This window comes from Sarcophilus harrisii, chromosome 4 (genome assembly GCF_902635505.1).
Source record: "Sarcophilus harrisii chromosome 4, mSarHar1.11, whole genome shotgun sequence".
In the NCBI taxonomy this organism is placed as follows: Eukaryota; Metazoa; Chordata; class Mammalia; order Dasyuromorphia; family Dasyuridae; genus Sarcophilus; species Sarcophilus harrisii.
This window is the reverse complement of record NC_045429.1, coordinates 456,003,594-456,023,437: the sequence shown is the minus strand read 5'-3', so window position 1 is coordinate 456,023,437 and position 19,844 is coordinate 456,003,594.

Sequence of the window (19,844 nt, the reverse complement as noted above, 5' to 3'; positions counted from 1 at the left end):
TTTGAGTTGAGGTCCTGACTCCAGGTCCAGTGTTCTATCCTGATTCACCACCTTGGCTATCCAATTATTAAGATCCATACTCCTTGTCATTTTATTATATTGGTTCAACCTGTCCATGAACAATGAATATTTCTCCACTGATTTAGGTATATCCATTTCTATAAAGAGTGTTTTGAGCTTCTATTCATCTAGTTGCTAGGTAGGGTTTGTAGGAAGATTACAAAATATTGTATGCGTTCTATAGTTATTCTGAATGGGAGTTATCTTTGTCTCTTTCTGTGGATTTTGTTAGTAATATGCAGAAATAGTTATGATTTAGATTTAGAATTTTCTCCAACTTTGATAAGATTAACAATTAAATATTGATTCTTGAAGGTTCTCCCAATATACTATTATATTACCTAAAACATCTATTATTTTGATTTCTCTTTACATATGCTTATCTCCCCAATTTCTTCTTTTTCTCCTTCTCCTTTTTCTTCTTCTTCTCTTCTTTAGCTAACACTTTCAATTATAAATCAAGTGGTGGGGGTGATCTCAAATAAATAGTGGATAAATGGTGGTGATAATTGTTTTGGAAGATGATAAGTCATAGCTAACATTTATATAGATCTTTTTACATTGATGATCATCTTCATAATAATGTCTTGGTAGGTGCTATTCTTGTCCCCATTTTATGGAGGAGGAAGCTGAGGTTTCCCTGTGTCACAAAGATAGGAAGTATCTGAAGAAGGATTTGAATCTGTCTTCTTGACTCTGCTTCATCTCTGATTTTATTGGAAAGGCTTCTAATTTAACCCCATTATATAGAATCCTGACTTTTGGTTTAGGCACTACTATTTGTCACATTAAGGAAAGTCCATTTGATTCTATTATGTCTGATGTTTTTAACAAAGCTGGACATTAAATTTTGTCAGAAGCCTTCTCTGCAACTATTGATGGAAATTACGTGATTTTTATTGTTCATGTTATTAAGATGTTCTGTTATATTTATAATTTCCCTATTATTGAAACAACCCTAAACTCCTAACAAAAACCCAACCCGGCAATAACATATAATCTTTCCGTCGTGTTGCTGTATTCTTTGCTAATGCTGTATAAATTATTTTTTCAACGCCAGACTAATCAAATTACCCAAAGATTACTATACAGAACCATAAAAATAATCATGAAATTCATTTGGCATATTAAGAAGTCGAGAATCTCAAGGGAAATAATGGGGAGTAGGGAAATGGGAAGGAAGGAAGGCGGCCTAGAAGTACTAGATCTGGAACAATACCACAGAACACTAATCCTCAAAATGATTTGGTATTGGCTAGGGAAAAAATGGAACAGATTATGTAATAACAAACAAAGGAAGCCAATGAATCAAGCAGGTCAGAGTTCAATAACAACAAAGACCATTGGAACCAGTGATACCACAAATAGTTATTTTCTGTTTAAAAGAAAATCAAGCTCTGTAGAATGTAGAGATTCACCTTTGTATGTACACTCCTCTCCTGTTCTACACTGCATTTGAAAATCCTCATTTTACCAGTGGATACCCATCAGTTGGGGAATGGCTGAATAAGTGATGCATGTGAATATAATGGAATGGTATTGTTTTATAAGAAACGATTTAACAGGCTGATTTCAGAAAACCTGAAAAGACTTAATGAACTGAGACTGAATGGAGCCAGCAGAACCAAAAAAATATCGGACACAGCAACAGCAAGAGTGTGTGATGATCGACTACAATAGATTTGGTTCTTTTGCAATTCAATAATCCAAGGCACTTCCAATAAACTTTGGATGGAAAATGACATCTACATTCAGAGAAAGAACTGTGGAGACTGAATATAGATAGAAACATACCATTTTCACCATTTTTTCCTTTTCTTTTTTCTTTCTTGTGCTTTTCCCCTTTTGTTCTGATTTTTCTTTCTCAACATGACTCATATGGAAATATGTTAAAAATGAATGTATGTGTATAACCTATACTGATTGTCTGATAGCTTGGGGAGGGAGGAGATAAAGAAAGAAGGGAGAAAACTATTTTGGAAATCAAAATCTTACAAAAATGAATATTGAAAACCATTCTTACATGTAATTAGAAAAAATATGTACTATTATAATACATTCAAAAAAAGAAAATACTCATTTTATTAATATTCATTTATGCTCACATCCCTCTACAAAGCAGTTGGAGGCAACCTTCTTTTTTCTAATTTTACGACATTTTAAAATTGTGGATGTTTTTTCAGTTGTGGCTCTTTCTATTTTGATGTTTGTACTTATTGTTGAACAAATGATAAGAAGATATGATTTAAGGTTAGGGTTAGGGTTAAATGTCCTACAGTTGACAAGGTTCTTTCCATTGTACTGCAGACAGCAAAACTTCCCATGGGAAAGACAATTTCCCATAGTCCTTCAGGCTAGCAACATCTTAATTTACTCCTTGGTCTTCTCAGGTCTGATTAAGCTCTAGAAATGCCATAAAAGAATAGAGAGCTAGAATGTTCACATAGTCATACACACGCACAACACACAAACTGTGCTACTTGACAACTAGCAAATTAAGAACATTAGTAAAAGCATTAAAATGATACTGCAGGATTGTCAAAAAATAGGTGTGCTCATACATTGTTGATGAAATTGCAAACTGGTAGACTTTTTTGCAAGATTTATTATTTGGCAACAGAAAAGTCATCTCATCCTTTGTTGTGTTAAAGCCTTAGCTGGGAATATACCCTGGAAGGGTTATCAAAAGAGGGAAAAAATACTCTTCAAAGATATTTTAATATTATTTGTATTTGAACAATGGAAACAACCTAAATGTCTAACAAGAGGGGAATGTTTAAATTAATTATGGAGAGTTGATGTGATGGAATATTATAATGCAATTATGACTCAAAAGTCTAAGAAATAGACTTTGGGAAAGCTGTAATCAAGAAGTGAAAATAAAAGACAACAGAACAGGAGACCAGAAAGACTGTGTACTGTTACCTCTGAAGGTCTTTAACCAAAGCTGGGGCCCTTTCAGTCTCAGGGACAGGGGCGTTTTGTGGATGGTCTCCTTTTCAGGTTCTGAGTTAGAGGAGCCAGATGGGGATATCCCTTCTGTGATGTGCCTTTCCCTTCCCTTCCACCCACAAACTCTTATCTTGGACTTTCCAACCTCAGTTTCCTTCTCTGTAAGACGAGGGGATTTGGTGCAGATGGTCTCTAAGGTCCTGTGACCTATGAAAGGCACAGTGCTCCTAGAAGCCTGAGCTGTTACAGAAGCAGCCAAGACCCCCGACCAAAATGGCAGCAGCTGCTCCATTTGGTACCAGCATCAGCCTCCCCTCTCCCACCCCATCTCCCATTCTGCTCCGCTCCACTCAGGCATGGCAGTCACTACCCTGGCCCAGAGCTGCCCCCGGGCTAAAGAACTTCAGATCAGACCAGAAGGAACCCGGGCAGCCTCTAGTCTGATGTCCACAAAGAGGAAGATGGCGGAGGTCAAAGAGCCCTAGGTTTGGAGTCAGGCTCTCCATTGCCCAGAGAACCAAGGCCCAGGAAGGGAACAGGATCAGTTTAACCAAGAGACCTCCCTGGGCCCTCCCAGTCCTGGCCCTTTGGGGTCCACAAGGTCCCTTCAGCTTAGACACTGTCACCTAAGACGAGTCTGCCCTTTCTTTATTTGGGAAGTCCTTGAAGCCGGCCATCTGGTGCCCCCGGACTTCCCCACTGGAAACAAGTGCATCATCTCAGGCAAAAGAAATGGGAGAGAGCCGAGCCAGACCCCTACTCAGGGCCGACCCAGTGCATCCACTAGCCCCAGGGACGGCAGCTTGTTCAGCCTCAGAGGATTTCTGCAGCAGAGATTTTCCCCAAAGGATTTGGGCTCCAGTTGTTATTGCGGAGGGGAGGGGCCAAGCAGCCTCTCATTAATCCAGGGATTGCTCTAATCTTTTCTCTTTATCTCCTGGCTATCGGCACATCTGCTTGCATCTCCATAATGCTTTCATTTTTTTTTTTTTTTTAATTCTCTGGATCCCTTTTGTTTTTATATCACAGTCATTTCTGGAAATGGAATGTCTGGTAGGGGAGTCATGGAGAGTGAAACTGGTGCAGAGAAAGAAAAAAGCATCAATGAAATTTAAAAATAGGAGCCCATAAGGAAGTCTAGAAGAAGGCCCAGACAGGCGGGGGAAATTTTGTTACCACCATATTAAATTTAATACACTTCTCAAGAGAAGGTAGGAGCCTTCAGGTTCAGACACAATTTTTTGAAAGGAGGAAACTGAGTGAACCAAAGTGACTCCATCTTGTAAGTCGGTTCTGGAGCCGGCTCTGCCCTGTCCCATTCAGTTATGGATCTAGTTCAATTTCTGTCTTGGGAGGGAATTGTAGTGCATTGGTTGGAGCCAGCCCTGCATGACTGGGAAGCTGGACCTCTACCTGTTGCTTCGAGCCTCTTTATGAAGGATGCCGGTTATGCTGACCAGAAGAAACTCGGGCAGATGCGAGGACTGATGCAGGAGCTCTCTCACAATAGTTCATCTCAAGCAACTCATGTGTCTTATCTGAAAACTGGCCCCATAAGGGACAGTTATTGTCTCCTTGTCTTTTTGACTGACTGTGAACACTTGAGGGGGAGTGGGATACCTATTTTTGAATTGCACCTCTTCACTCTTGGAATTTGGAAAGCCCCTAGTCTTTCCTCCAGTTAGAAATCAGATTACCCAATTTTGTATCTTGTTTACATCTTAATTATCTTCTTTTAATGAATAAAAACCTGTTATTTTGAACCCCGTGTTAAATCTGGACTCTAGATTCGGACCCAAGCTGAGGAGCCTGGTCCTGATTTGTTATGGATTTGACATGCATTGCTTCAGAAATCGATCCCTTGGAAGCTTGAACTTTTGTTTAGTCAGTCACTTCAGATTTCCCGCATCACAAAGAAATTCTTCTGTGTAACCTGAAATGCTCATGTTTGTCGGTGTCTAATAAATTCCTGATTAAATTTTTTTTTATATTTTGCATTTTTAAGTAACTTTAAAAATTCTGAACTGGCCACCAGAGGAAAAGAAGCATTTCCACATACAAAGCAAAACCCCCATGAACTGATGCTGAGCGAAAGGAGCAGAACCAGGAATACATTGTATGCAGTCACAGCAAGATTGTGCCATGATCGACTGTGGAGGTTTTCTTGGAGCAACCTTAGTCTCAGTTGAAATAAATAATTACTCCAAAATCTCAGCCAGCTGGTAAAAATGCAAACGTTTATTTCTCCTTCCAAATTAGCCCGGTTAGTTGAGGCCTATCTCTCTGCCTGGCTCCAAGAGATCTTGCAGCTTTGTCCTTGGCTTCTGCCTCTGCTTTCTTCAGCCTCCAGTCAGCACCAAGTTGGAAGATGCAATGAATCTCTCTGTACCTCCAGTCAGTTCCACCAGAAGAAGTAACTTTAAGCTTCAAAAGCTCCCTATATTTATGTGATCTCCCAAAGGTTAACTCCACCTTCTGGAGGGAGAGGGATTCTGGGTTATCTCCCAGAGTGCTCTCTGGTCCTAAGGAAGGTGTGAATTCAGATATCTCTTTCTAGACCCTGAATCTCCCAAACTGTGAGCTCCATTGAGTTCTTAGAGCTCTCTAAAGGTGTGAACACAAGCATCGTTTCCATCAGTTGTACTTAGTACCTAGTTCAAGTTCTGGCCCAAAATATCTTCTTCTAAGATCAAATCAACTCCAATGTCTTAACACTCTGTAAAGATTCCAACATCCGACTATGAAAGATTTGGTTCTCAGCAGTTCAGTGATCCGAGGCAATGCCATAGACTTTGGATAGAAAATGCCATCTGCATCCAGAGAGAGAACCATGAAGAATGAATGTAAATCAACACATATTCCACTCACTTGGGTTTTTTTTCTGTTCTTTTTTTTCTCTCTCATGGTTTTTCCCTTTTGTTTTGATTTTTCTCTCCCAACACGATTCATAAAGAAATGGGTATTTAAAAAACAATTAATGAACACGTATAACCAGAAAAATAAAGAAAACAATAAAAAAAGAAAAAGAAAGAACCCTCCCCCCCCCCCACAAAAAAAAGATCATTGCTTGGGAATTCACAAATATCTGTCACATACAGTTTGTTGATTTTTAATGGTATCCAATACATTCTATGTGCTACTTTCGAACCCTGGCAGTTTGCACTTCCTTCTGAACATCTGGTTCCTCTTCTGTGCTCATTCTTTTAAATTCTTCAATGACCTTTTTCTGCACCACCCTTCGTAGCCCCTCCAAAACTTTCTAAAAATATTAATAATAACTCACATTGATATGCTACAAAATGCCCCTCCCAAGTTAAACTCATTGCCCCTTAACTGACTGCTGTCCAGACCGATGTCACTTCCCTCAGCCCCTCCTCCCTCTGACTGGAGGGGGAATCCCAATCTCTTCCCAACTCCCATGTTCCACGCCCCTTTTCTACCACTTTTGTGCATTGTTTCTCCTTTTAGACCTTAAGATCCTCGAAGCCAAGAACTGTGTTTTCTATTAGTTGTAACCCCAGCATTCAGCATGAGTTGTTTAGTCATTCAGTCACATCCAGCTCCATGTGACTTCATGGACTTCCAAGGTACTGGAGGTTTTGCTAATTCTCCAGTGTTTCCCCATTTTACAGATGAGGAACTGAGGCAAATAGGGGTGAAGTGACTTGCCCACACAGCTGGTGTCTGAGTCCAGACTTAAACTCAGGAAAGGGTCTTCCTGACTCCAGCTCAGGAGCTGGGATGAGAGCTGAGCTTTCTACCGTGGTCCCACCGCACTCCACTCCACTTTCTCTCCACGTGGTGGAGGTGAGCCGGCTGTCAGACATGGGCAGGGAGTCTGGTGCATTTGTTGCTCGGGTCAGCTTGGTCTGAACAGCCCTGGCAGAGAATGGCAGCTATAGGGACTTGTCTGGGACTTTTTTAAGTCTTAAACAAGCCCATCCTCCCCCACAGAACCGGGTTCCTTGAGGTCGGCTCACCCCAATTCTGGATATCGTGGGTAGAAAAGCAATAGGGAAACACACCCTGACCCCAGACACTTCCTATCCAGGGGATGCAGCCATGTGGGGATGAGTCTGCCACAGCTCCCCAGAGCTGTCCTGCCCCCGGATTTTCAGTTAAATCCCCAAAAGACAGAAGTGGGAAAGGCTCAGCCGGCTGTGAGATCTGGCGGAAGAGTTTTCAATGTTCTTTATACCTTTTGTTACCTTCGTTACCACCACATAGAGGCCTTCCTCTCCACTCCCCCAGAGCCATCCTTGTAGCAAAGATCTAGCTCAGCTAAACCAACAGCAGATCAGCCTTGTCCGAGAGCATGTGCCAGGGTCCGGCCCAAGAGGAGGTGGGTTTTCCTTGGCCTCGCTTGTTATAATTCTCCCTTCCTCAGTTCCTCATTTTGGTGGCTGCTCTCTCCAGCCATGTTGTTTCAGGCATGTCTCATTTTTTCTTTCACTCTGTTTCATTCCGTCCATCCTCTTCCCGTGTTCCTCGGAATCCTTCATATTTGTCGTTCCCAACACGCCATCGTCGTTCTGAGATTTTCAGTCGTGTCGGACTTGCCATGATCTCATTTGGGGTTTCCTTGGCAGAGATACCAGAGATTTGCCATCTCCTTCTCCAGCTTTTACAAATGAGGAAACTGAGGTAACAGAGACGTGCCCATGGTCACCCTGATGGCCAGGGTCTGGGGCTGGCTTGGAACTTAGGAAGATGAGTCTCCCTTGGTCTGGACCTGACCCCCTCCTGTGCCACAGTTACTTTGTGGGAATCTCAGAAGGGGAGAGATGAGCGCCTACATGATGACATGATAGCAGTTTAATTGGAAACAAAAGACTAATGTCTTTTTTAAACCTTTTTAAAAGAGCCTGAATAGCTGTCACTCCTCGGCTGTGCAGAGCAGGCCGCCGGTCTCTCCCTACAAGGCCCCTTGTGACCATCGGTCATTGGCTGGGTGCCATCTTGTTGGGGGTGATGACAGAAAGTGGATCAAGACCCAGCAACCAAGGAACTGTGGAAAGCAAAGGCGAGGATGGGTGGCCAGTCAAGTCCGGCACCATTCACCTTCCTCCGACCTTCTCCCCCAGTCATAGCGTGCTCTTTTCCTGGCCTCCACCCCTCTACACCCATTACCCATGGCACAATTCTGTCACTGAGCTCAGATACCAGTTTGTTTATTCATGCCCCAAACAATGGATAACCAATTTATTTCCAGTGCTTTGCCATCACAAGAAGTTCTTCTGTGACTATTTTGGTTTCTTTGTTTGAGGGGAAGGAGGAAATAAGCATTTATTAAGCCCCTCCTGTGGGCCCAGCACCGTGCTAAACACTTTACAGTTGGTCTCCTTTGTTTGACTTCTAGGTAGATATCTAGAGAGTTCTGCGTCAAAGGGTTGGATAATCTAAACACTTTACACACAAAATTCTAAGTTCGTTCCTGCAATGTTTAGAACAATTCTCGCTCCCCTAACAATGCACTAGCTAATGCTTTTGTGAAAATTTTCTAGAGCAAGCCCCATTTTTGCAGTCATGTAACTGGCTGAGAAGTAGAGAGAAGAGAATATCCTGCGGGGCTGGTTTTGGCTGTTTTTTTTTTTTTTTTTTTTTTTTTTTTTTTTTTTTTTTAAGCATTGGATTCAAGAGAATAAAATAAATAAAAAGCCTTGTGGCCGAGGCTGCCTCGGGGCAGAAAGTGCCCCAGGGGGTTTTCTGAGGCTTTTCTCATTTACCTTGGCAAAGACCTCATTCAGAAAGCAGGACACTGGGCCTGGAATCCCCCAGGATTCTGAGGTCAGTTCTTCCCCTCACGATATTGTAGCAGGGATTTTTATCGAAATAAGAAAATAAAGTAGAAATTCTTAGAACAATCATTGGAGGACTCTTCTGTAATGAAGAATTCGAGATTTATACGAACTGATATTGGCACAGTTTAGTGGAATCAGGAGAAATTATAATGACTATAACATTGTGAATAGAAAACTCCACGCTAAACACTGTATAATTTATATTACATAAGGAGAAATTATATTATATATCATATAAGGAGAAAATGTATTAATACTCCCTTTTTTACAGAAGTGGGAGTCTATGGTTGCAGAACATTGGACATACTATCAGAGGAACTGTTTCCTTTTTCCTCCCTTTCTCTTTTATTCTTTATTATCAGGGACAGCCCATGGGATAATAGGACAGATATAATTGGAAATGAAAATATTAAAAACAAGATTTTAATGAATTATTTTTCGATTTCCATCATCACTGAAGATGGTGCATGTGGTATGAGGATCTGAGTATAACAGTTGTGGCTAGCCCAGGCTCTGCCCCTCAACAGCTGTAGGAATTGGCCAAGGGGACACTCTCCAAGCTCGAGTTTCTGCCCACGGCCTTATGTTCCCCATCTTAGACAAGTTTATTCATAGTTCAGTAATGAGGACTTGGACTACGGAGTCTGATTCCCAAAGAGATCATGAGAGAGAGGACTCACAGCTGCAAAAATATTTATATTTGTGGTTTATTTTATGCACCCACACACACATATATAAAATATGTGGTGACCCAAGACAGTTCCAATAGACTTGGGGTGGAAAGTGCCACCTGCAGCCAAAGAGTGAACTATGGTGACAAGTGCGGATCAAAGCCAACAAATTTTGCCTTTTTTTCCCCTTTTGCTTTTTCTCTTTCCCGTGGTTTTTCCCCTTTTGTTCTGATTTTTGTTTCCCAACATGACTCATATGGAAATGTTAAAAATGAATGTATATGTGTAACATATCAGAGTGCTTGCTGTCTTGGGGGGGGGGGGGGGGGGGGGAAGGTAAGGGAGGAAGGGAAAAAATTGGAACTCAGAATCTTACAAAGATGAATCTTGAGAACCATCTTTACATGTAATTGAAAAAATAAATAAAAATGATGGTCAGTTTTCTTGATGAGGCTTCTGCTACTTGAAGGCAGAGAGGGGCATCTTTCTCTCCCCCCTTTTCCTCCTTCACTCTCTCCCCTTTACTCTCTTGTGCTTTCTACTTCCCCTTACTCCAATTTTCACCCCTTTTCTTCAACATTGCAAAGTCAGGGAAGCCCAGAGTAAACTTCTAAATCTTTTTTTTTTTTTTTTGCATTTTTTTTTTTTTTTATTTAATAGCCTTTAATTTACAGGATATATACATGGGTAACTTTACAGCATTAACAATTGCCAAACCTCTTGTTCCAATTTTTCACCTCTTACCCCCCCCCACCCCCTCCCCTAAATGGCAGGATGACCAGTAGATGTTAAATATATTAAAATATAACTTAGATACACAATAAGTATACATGACCAAAACGTTATTTTGCTGTACAAAAAGAATCAGACTCTGAATTATTGTACAATTAGCTTGTGAAGGAAATATTTTGCATTTTTTTTAAAGGCAGCTTTTGTTTCAAAGTTGACTTCATCTCCAAATATATTGTTCCTTCCAATGTACACTGAGGTGCCCCTGGATTCTTCAAATTTGAGCAATGCCCCTCCCCCCCAGCAGGTGTTTATTCCCTTCCCTTCTCTCCCACTTTCACTCTGACACTTCTGGAATATTATCAAGTGAAATAACATTTGTAAAAGCACTAAGCACAAAGCCCGACACACAGCAGGTGTTTAATAAATGCTTATTCCCTTCTCTTCTCTTCCCAAGTAATTTTTATGATCTGACTCCAGTTAGAAGAAAGAAGATGTGGGGGAATGGAGAGGGACACAAATGGTTTTCTCCCATCCCATCCAATCAGAGACAGAGACCCAGCTCCCTGCCTGAGCACTGAGGAAGGGCAGAAATGGACACCAGGTTTATCTTGCTTGATGGTAAGAAAAGACAAGGTCACATGGCTAGTATCTAAGGCAATGGACAGGTCTTCTTGATTCCAAGTGCAGAACTTCACCTGCTAGATGATGATGACTCTGAAAAGTGGATCTGATTCCTGGCATTGCCTGATAAAGGCTTGGGAAGAGCCAAGAAAAGCCTTTTCCATTCCTCAGCTTCTGGCAGGAATTCTGGTTGGTAGGCAACTCAGAAAAGCCAGGAGTAGTTAAAATTCGCAGAAACTTTTTTTTGTTGTTTTCTACCATCTAAATTTCTCCCAGTATTCTTCCCCTTCTGCTTCCCAGAGAGCCATACTCATATAACATAAATTGGACTTTCAGAGAAGAACAAGAAAAAGGGAAGGGAAAAAACCTACATAGCAATGTCAGAGGGGAAGTCCTTTTGATGAGACTTGGAGAACTGACAAAATCAGGCCGCGTACTGGGGGAAGTTGGAACTGACAAAATCAGGCCGCGTACTGGGGGAAGTTGGCAGCAGAACGCCACCCGCGCTCTCCCAACCCTCACCACCTGGTACCACAAATTCTGTCTTCATGCCTCGCTTCCTGGTCTCCCATCATCGCAGCACAAAACAAAAGTCGGACGGCCAAGGTGGAGTGGATCAAACTGGGCTGTGCCCAGGGATTTTTTTCCCCCCAAAGCTGATAAAAAAAGCCAAAGTTATTCTGGTGCTGCCTAAGTGGACTTTGAACTTGAATATTTTACAATCCCAGGACCCAAGGATCTCACGTAACGAGAATACTAATATTTACAAAGCACTCTAAGGCACATAAACACTGTACATATATTACTTCATCTGGCCCTAATAACAGGTGGGAAGCTCTTGCTCTTAATTTTCTAGTGACTCGGTCAGTTACTAATTTGGATCTTCCTCACTCAGTGTTCTACCCACTGGGTCACCTCTGAGTAAGGAGCATCCTGGCTTGATCTTCATCCAAATCCAGACATCATCTATTTTTTGGAAATTCTCAGTCTGACTTTTGAATCCCAGAAGGACCTTGAGACTCTTCCAAGGTCAAAGCCCTTTTCTTCATATTCCTAAAGTGTTATTTGCCCATTATAATACTCCCTTTCCCCAAATGGACGTCTGTGGGACTCTAGTCACATAAGTATAGCTTGAGAGTTGGGAGATCCCTGAGGCCATTCAGTCCATTTTGGGGGGAGTAAGAAGGCTTAATGATGAGAAGGGACTTAAGATCACACAGGCAGTAAGACACGTCCTGCGATTCTTTCCATGGTACTATGGCAACTTCCTTTGGTTTAGCTGTTTTCCTTTATTGTAAGGGAGGCTTCTCTACACCTGGGTGGGAATCCAGGACTCTCTAAAAATGACTTTTTTTTATTTTTAATTTTTTTTTCCACTGAAGTTTTTTATTTTCAAAACATACAGATGGATAATTTTTCAATATTAACCCTTGCAAAACTTTGTGTTCCAAATTTCCCCCGCTTTCCCCTACCCCTTCCCCTAGATGGCAAGTAATCCAATAGATGTTGGTAAAAATATATTAAATTCAATATATGCATACATATTTATACAATTCTCTTGCTGCACAAGAAAAATCAAATCAAAAAGGAAAGAAAATGAGAAAGAACAACAACATGCAAACAAACAACAAAAAGAGCAAGAATGTATGCTGTGGTCCATACTCAGTTCCCACAGTCCTCTTCGGGTGTAGATGACTCTCTCCATCACAAGATCATTGGTCTGAATCATCTCATTGTTAAAGAGAGCAATGAATGACTACACTATTAAGGGGAAAAATCCAACAGTAAAATTTATCTGAACACAGCTGTTTTCTCTAGCAGTTCCATGATCTCAAGGTAGGGATGCTAGTACAAATTGCAACCTATCTGCCCATTCTTGTTCTGTAGAATCTTGGTCCCCATCTTTACACAAATTTGCTACAGCCAATCGAGGCCTCCTGATGGGATTTTGCTGTGCACAAGGGCAGCCCCACTGAGCTGGCCCCCTGTCATCTCCATATTTTGGGGGGAACTCCTTGTCCCCCATTGGGGGACACTTATTGGACTCCTTGTCTCTCCTCTCTCCAAATCATCCTCCAGAATCATGGCTCCAGAACACTTCCTAGGCTCAAAAGCAGGCAATGGTTCCCTCTTGCCCCAGGATCAATTACGACCTCTTTGGTGGGATCCGTGACATTGCAACGTCTGACTTGCAGGCAGATTTCCTATTTCTGCCAAACTGGCCCATCAGCTCTTCTCTAAAGTGGGAATTCCCTTCTGTCCCTCTGCCTTCGGAAGGCTCCTCAGGCCAGCAATGCCCTCTTTGATACCTTCTGGCCCTTACTACTTACTATTAGCCCCATCTTCCATTAGAAGCTTTTTTTAATCCCAAGGTTTGTTAGTATTTTCTTCCTCCCCAAATTGTCTTCTCTTTCTTTATCTGTGTAGATGTTCATTCATTCAATGTCCATTCAAATCAGCATTTATGCGACATTTGCCATACACAGGCACTAGACTTTGCCTTGAGGTTATACAACAAGGACTTAACGAGTCCTTGTCGAGTTGAAGCATGTCTTGTAAGACTCATGGTTAGGTCACAGCCAGCTTCTCCCTGCAACACAAGTTTTTCAAAGGTTCCTTTCAAGCTCTTAATTTTATCTTTATAGATGCGCTCTAATCTTTAAAAATATTAACAAAAATAAATATAAACCTATTTCCTCAAACAGAAAAAGAGTCTTCTAATATGATACCATGAAGTTCACACAACTTAGTTTTTAGAAGTATTTAACACTGTCATTCCAATACTGACGGCTTGTCTCTGTTCCCTTTTAATTTCCTTTTACTTATTTGATTTCATTGATGCTTTTTTCTTTCTTTTGGTTATGGCTTTCCCCACTCCCACTTCCTTAACAGCTATTGAGCTTTCTTGGAGCCCCTGAAATTTTTATTTTTTGGAGATGACACATCACAAGTATAACTTGTGTTAAATTGGATGGAGAATGATCCTGTGGGAAAAAAATGCTTCATTTAGAACTGAAGCTACTGAATTCAAATCCCAGTTCTGCCACTTATTGTGTCTGGGTGACATTGGGCAAGCTGCCCCCTTTTATGGAGCTCAGTTTCTTCTAGAAAATGAGGGAAATGATTCTATCAAAAATGTGGGTTTTTAAATAGACCCAATAAGGTCGTTCATCCTTCAGTGGGGAGGAACACTCCCTCACTTTAGGACAGCTCACGTCACTAACAAGTGACTCCTTACAAATCTGATTTTTTTTTTTTTACTTCCTTTCATTTTTCACACAGTAGTTTTGCCCTCTGGGGTCAAGCTGGAACAATTCAGTACCTCTTGCTTGTGACAATCCTTCAGATGCTTGAAGAGAGCTGGTATCCGTCCCCTCTGCCTTCTTCTCTTTTCCAGATTAAGCACATTTGGTCCTTTAAATATGCATTTGTTCAACTTCTCCAGGCTGATGCTCCTCAGGCTCGACCTTTTCTGGCTGAGGTCCAGAGACCTGGCTGGACCTGATGGATTAGGGGCCTGTTCTGCTCTCCCAGCCCCAAGTAAGAAGGCACCTGCCAACAAAGGGCAAGTAGCCATCAGTCCTAACCCTGAAGTTCGCTAACCCTCGTCCGAACACCCTTTGGACAGGGTCGTTGAGATCAGAGATCATGGATATGAGAAGCTTTGCAGACCATAAAGTGATTTAAAGTAATACTGGCTTAGATGGACACTGCCAATTTGTCCAGTTCTCTCCTTTTCAATTAAAGGCAGCTGGAGGGGCTCCAACCCTGGCACTGACCCACACTAGCACGTGGATCCAAGGCTTCCAACTGGGTTGAGAAAGGTCAATTTTCCAAGGACAAGATGGTGGACACTCTTCTGAGAAGGTTCTCAGGGATTTGTCAGACTCCACCCTGGTAAGATTCCATCCAGAGGATCATCTCCTGCGCTGAGGTCAGTGAAGGAGAGCAGGGACGGCCTGGCCGGCATCCCCACGATCCTTTCAAAATCGTTCTGAATGTTTCCTTCTGATTTTCTTTTTGTTTGCTCTGTGTATTTCTAAAAATGTTCCGATGGTGTTTGGTTTGGTTTGCATCACCACTGCTAACTGCACTCCTCTCTTCCTTAGACTTTCACTAAGTCCAACAAAACACACCTTAGAGTAAGTAAACAGTTAAAACAAATCCACCCAGTGGCAGGTCCCAAATTTCTCTGAGTCAAGATATGGAGGCGGTGTGCTTCATTCCAGGAATCCCAGAGGGCCCTTGCTTTAATCAGAGTTCTTTAATAGTTTCTCTTGCCAATGTTACTGCCATCGTAGGACATTTTCCTGGTTCATCCTGCATCCCTTCCTGCTTCCCAATACCATCCGAACTCTTCTCTTTTGCAGTTTCTTAAGGCTTGATAATATTCCATATCTACATATCACAACTAGCTCAGCCAAAGTCCAATTGATGGGCATCAATCTCTTTAGTTTCCAGTTCTCTGATTTTCCTTTTTTTTTTTTTTTTAATCATTCCTTGAGGACCAGGAAACTTACTGTGTTTCTGCCTCATCCCTTTCCTGCATTATCTTAAAAAAAAAAAAAAAAAAAAAAAAGTTTTTATTCACTTGTCTTGTTTTTTAAACCATCATAATTTTTTTTAGTATCTTCCCCTGTTCATCCTCTGTAACAAATAGTATTTCATCATCATGCCTCATGACTCCCCTCTCCCACTAACCTCATGTTTTCCTTCTAAGGATGGTGCATGAAACCATTTCAGTTCAATGCTCTTTTGCCTATTTCAGATAAGGATGAAGTTTATTTGATGCTTTCCTATTTCTGCCCACCCCACCCAACTTTGTGCGATATTCTCACATGCTCCCCCTAGGAGAAACAGTGATGTCTTTCCCCTCCCTTTTCTCATTTCTGCACTCAGAGGGCTATTCCTCTTTCCCCTTTCCTTTTCTCTCTGCTCTTCAGTCCTTCAGAACAGAACCCATTCACCCCCTTCCAGGAAAGCGTCCCTATCTCTTTATAGAATGTTAGTATATATCATCACCATAGAATCCATTTTAACTGCTTTAATACATTTTACCTTTCTAGGTTTCTTGACTTTTATGTTTCCATGTCAGATTTCCTTTTCGGCTCTGGTCTTCTCTGGAGGGGCACTTGAAAGTCCTCTATTCCATCAAAATGTGAGCAAAATAAAGATGAGCAATAACAGCATGGGCCCACATCCAGTGCTCCTGGCATTGCCCTTCCTAGTCTGCAGCCCATTGCCAACAAGCACATAGCAGGCAAGATGGCAAGGAGAGCCATGAGGGAGAAGCCAGGGCCGGCCAGAGGAAGGCTAGGTCAGTCTTGACATAGGGCAGATGTGTGAGCAGGGGTGGACAAAGGCCATCCCAAATGAGAAGGCATAGGTGAGAGGTGCTGTAGAAATAAACCACCCCCGTACAGGACACTTCAGACTTTGCAATACAGATAGATTCTTAGGATAATCATGTGAGGTGAAATAGCATCCCCATTTTGCAGACAAGGAGACTGAGGCTCAAATAAAGTGACTGGCCGATGGTGAGCACATAACTACCGAGTGTCATAGCCAGGACCTGAATCAAGATCTCTGGTAGAGGAGAAAACCAAACTAAACTCATTTGGGGTTTGCTGGAGTTGGACGCCGCTGCCTTTTGTGAACGGGTCTCCTCAGGGTGACTTGATACTACTTGGTATCCTGGAGAACCTGCCCCAAAAGGCCCAGGGCATGCAAGCTCTGCCCCAAATTGAATGTCAGTAATCACTTATTATGTGCCTCCTGTGTGCTAGTTATTAAGAGGAAACTGCTCCCACTGACTAATCTGAGCAACAAGGCTATTACTGACTGCTCGAATTAGGCTCCTCTGTCTGTAATGAGACGGTCACTTTGGAAACGGGATGATTGAAAGCCCATTTTAGAGAACGAGGGGAAAAGGGTGTCTCAGGGTCACTGGTTTAGAGCAGGAGCATCTTCTAGTTCAACTTTTTCATTTTTAAAGATGAAGAAATAGACCCAGCAAGGTGAACTGATGGGCTTAAGGTCATCCTGCTGCTAAGTACCTGGGCCAGAATCCGACCCCAGGCCTTGGACTCCAGATCCAGCCCCCTCGGCCCGGCACTGTCCAGTCTCCTCAAAGCCTGGTCAGGAATCTTCATTCATGCTTCAGTAAAATGGCTGCACGGCCACTAAGGGCCGCCTCCAGCTTTTAACATTTTCTGATCTTTGGGCCAACTATAGCAACTGGCAGTTTAGGGAGTGAGCAGGAGCAGCACGAAATGAAGCTGAGCAGGGTTCTCAGCTGATGACAAGGGGCAAAGGCAGGTTTGGGAGGTGGGCAGCAATTTTCCCATCCTTTCTACTGCAGGAGCATTCTAAGGGTTACTCAGGGGGCTCATTAGGGCTCAATCAATCAAAAGACCCTTACACATTTATTAAGCATCTGCTATGTACCAGGCACAACACTAGATACTAAGACCCAAATACAAAGGTTCGCCCCATATCTTAGATATAAGATACACATGATATCAATAGAAGACTATTTCAAAGAGGTCAAGCAGCTGCAGGATCAGGTTTCTCATAAGAGGGAGCTCAGACTCAGCAGGGAGTCTTTCTAAAGGACAGATCTGGGGAGAAAAACCATATTCAAGGCCCAGAAGGAGATGGAACCTCCTGAACAGGAAAAGCAAGTTGGTGAATGTGGCTAGATCACAGAGCGTGTTTAGGGAAGTGATTTACAATCCTTTTGAATAAGGGAGTGATATGGTCAGATCTGAGCTTCAGGAAGATCAATATGGCTGCTCTATGCAATACAAACCGTTTGCGATTGGAGCTGTGGGACTGAGCAGAAGGGGAAGGATGGAAGGGCTCTACTGCAGGTAGAACCCACAGGACTTGGTACATGCTGGAAAATTTGGGGTGAAGGAGAGTCAGGAGCCCAGGAGGGCAAAGCTGTTTTAGTAAGAAAGGGGTTATTCTGGAACAGGGAATAAAGCATCCTTGTTCATGCCCTGGAATCACTGGATAGATAACAACTGACTGGGGAAGAGGATGACTTCTTAAAATTCCCCATTTGGAACCACGAAAGGGCCTCAAAAAATGAAGGCGAGCTGCTCTACCCCAAGAGCTGGCAGCCTTTCGGCCACAGCACAGCTCCTCTACACCGGGACACTCCTGTCAGTCCTCTCCTTAAGTTGTCTCCTGTCCCTCTCATCGCATCGATCAACAAACCATCAGAGCAGAGACAGGGCAAGGGCAGGTACTGGCGGCTCCAGGGATGCTGGCCTTTTCCATCCAGCTCTCTTGAGCTTTCTCTGGCAAAACCCTCAGATTCTATCCAAACTTTGTTGTCACAAGCACAGGGGAATGTGATCCCCCAAAAAGCAGGAGGATGAAAATGAACCCCAAGAAAGGACCCCCAAAACAGCTCTCCAAGCAAGAGATAGTCTACCTCTCAGATCCTGGAGAAGAGAGGAATTTATCACCAAAGAGGAACTAAAGAACATTATGAAATGCAAAATGGACAACTTTGGTTACATTAAATAAAAAATTTTTGCACAAACAAAACCAACACAAAAATAATAGCTCCAATTGAGCTCCCAATAGCTGGGAGATAAAATTCTAAAGCCAGTGTTTCTGATAAAAGGCCTCATCTGTATAATAAAGAACTGTGTCAAATTTATAATACACATCACTCCCCAATTGAGAAATCGTGAAAGAATATGAACAATTTTTAGATGATGAAATTAAAGCCATCTATAGACATGTGAAAAAATGCTCTAAATCACTATTGATTAGGCAAATGCAAATTAAAACAACTCTGAAGTATCACCTCACACTTCTCAGATTGCCTAAGATGACAAGAAATTATAATGATAAATGTTGGAAAGGGTGTGAGAAAAATGGAACATGAACGCATTGTTGATAGAGTCATGAAATGATCCAACCATTCTGGAGAGCATTGTGGACCTATGCTCTCCCGTGGAGAGCCCTTTCAAGGCTACCAAACTGCGCACACCCTCTGACCCAGCGGTGCTACTACTAAGTCTATCCCAAGGAAATCATAAAGATCACAAAATCTTCTGTGAAAAAAAGTTTGTAGCCGCTCTTTTTGTGAGGCAAAGAATTGGAAAATGAGTAGATAGATGCTCATCAATTGAGGAATAGCTGAATATCAACTTATGGTATATGAAAGTAATGGAATATTCTTGGTTCTATAAAAAATGAACAAAACAAGGTGATTTTAGAAAGTCCTGGAGAGATTAACAAGAACTGATGCTGAGTGAAACAAGCAGAACCAGGAATACAGTGTACACATTAACGGCAAAACTGTGCAATGGTCCTTCAGTGATTCAAGGCAATCCCAATAAACTTGGATAGAAAATGCCGTCTGCATAGGAGACTGAATGTAAACCAACACATACTATGTTCACTCTTTTTTTTTCTCCTGTCTCAACATGATTCATAAGAAATGTATATTTAAAAATATATATATATAACTACATATAAACTATAATGTATACAATATCTTCTATACAATTCTTCTATACATATTTCCACATTTATCATGATGCACAAGAAAAATCAGATCAAAAAGAAAAAAAAACAAGAAAGAAAGAAAAAAACAGGCAAACAACAAAAGATGCAAATATTATGTTGTGATCCACCCTCAGTCCCCCCCCCCACCCCAGGCTGCTCTCTGGGTACAGATGGTTCTCTCCACCACAAGTCTACTGGAGTAGGCCCGAGTCATCTCATTGTTGAAAAGAGCTGGATGATAGCTTCTAAAAAGGCTATATTGGAAGCCCAAGTCACACCATTTCACATCCTAGATCTTCAAGGATAAACTAAACTTTTTTTTTTTTTTTCCAAATTAGGAGTATGGTCTTTGGGTTCAAAAAGTTTTACTTATGAGAAAGAACCTCACTCATAATAAGATTTGCAAAGGACCTGGCACTTTTACTCACCTTGGAGAGCCGATGATAAGAAGAACAGATTCAGAGAATTACAAAAT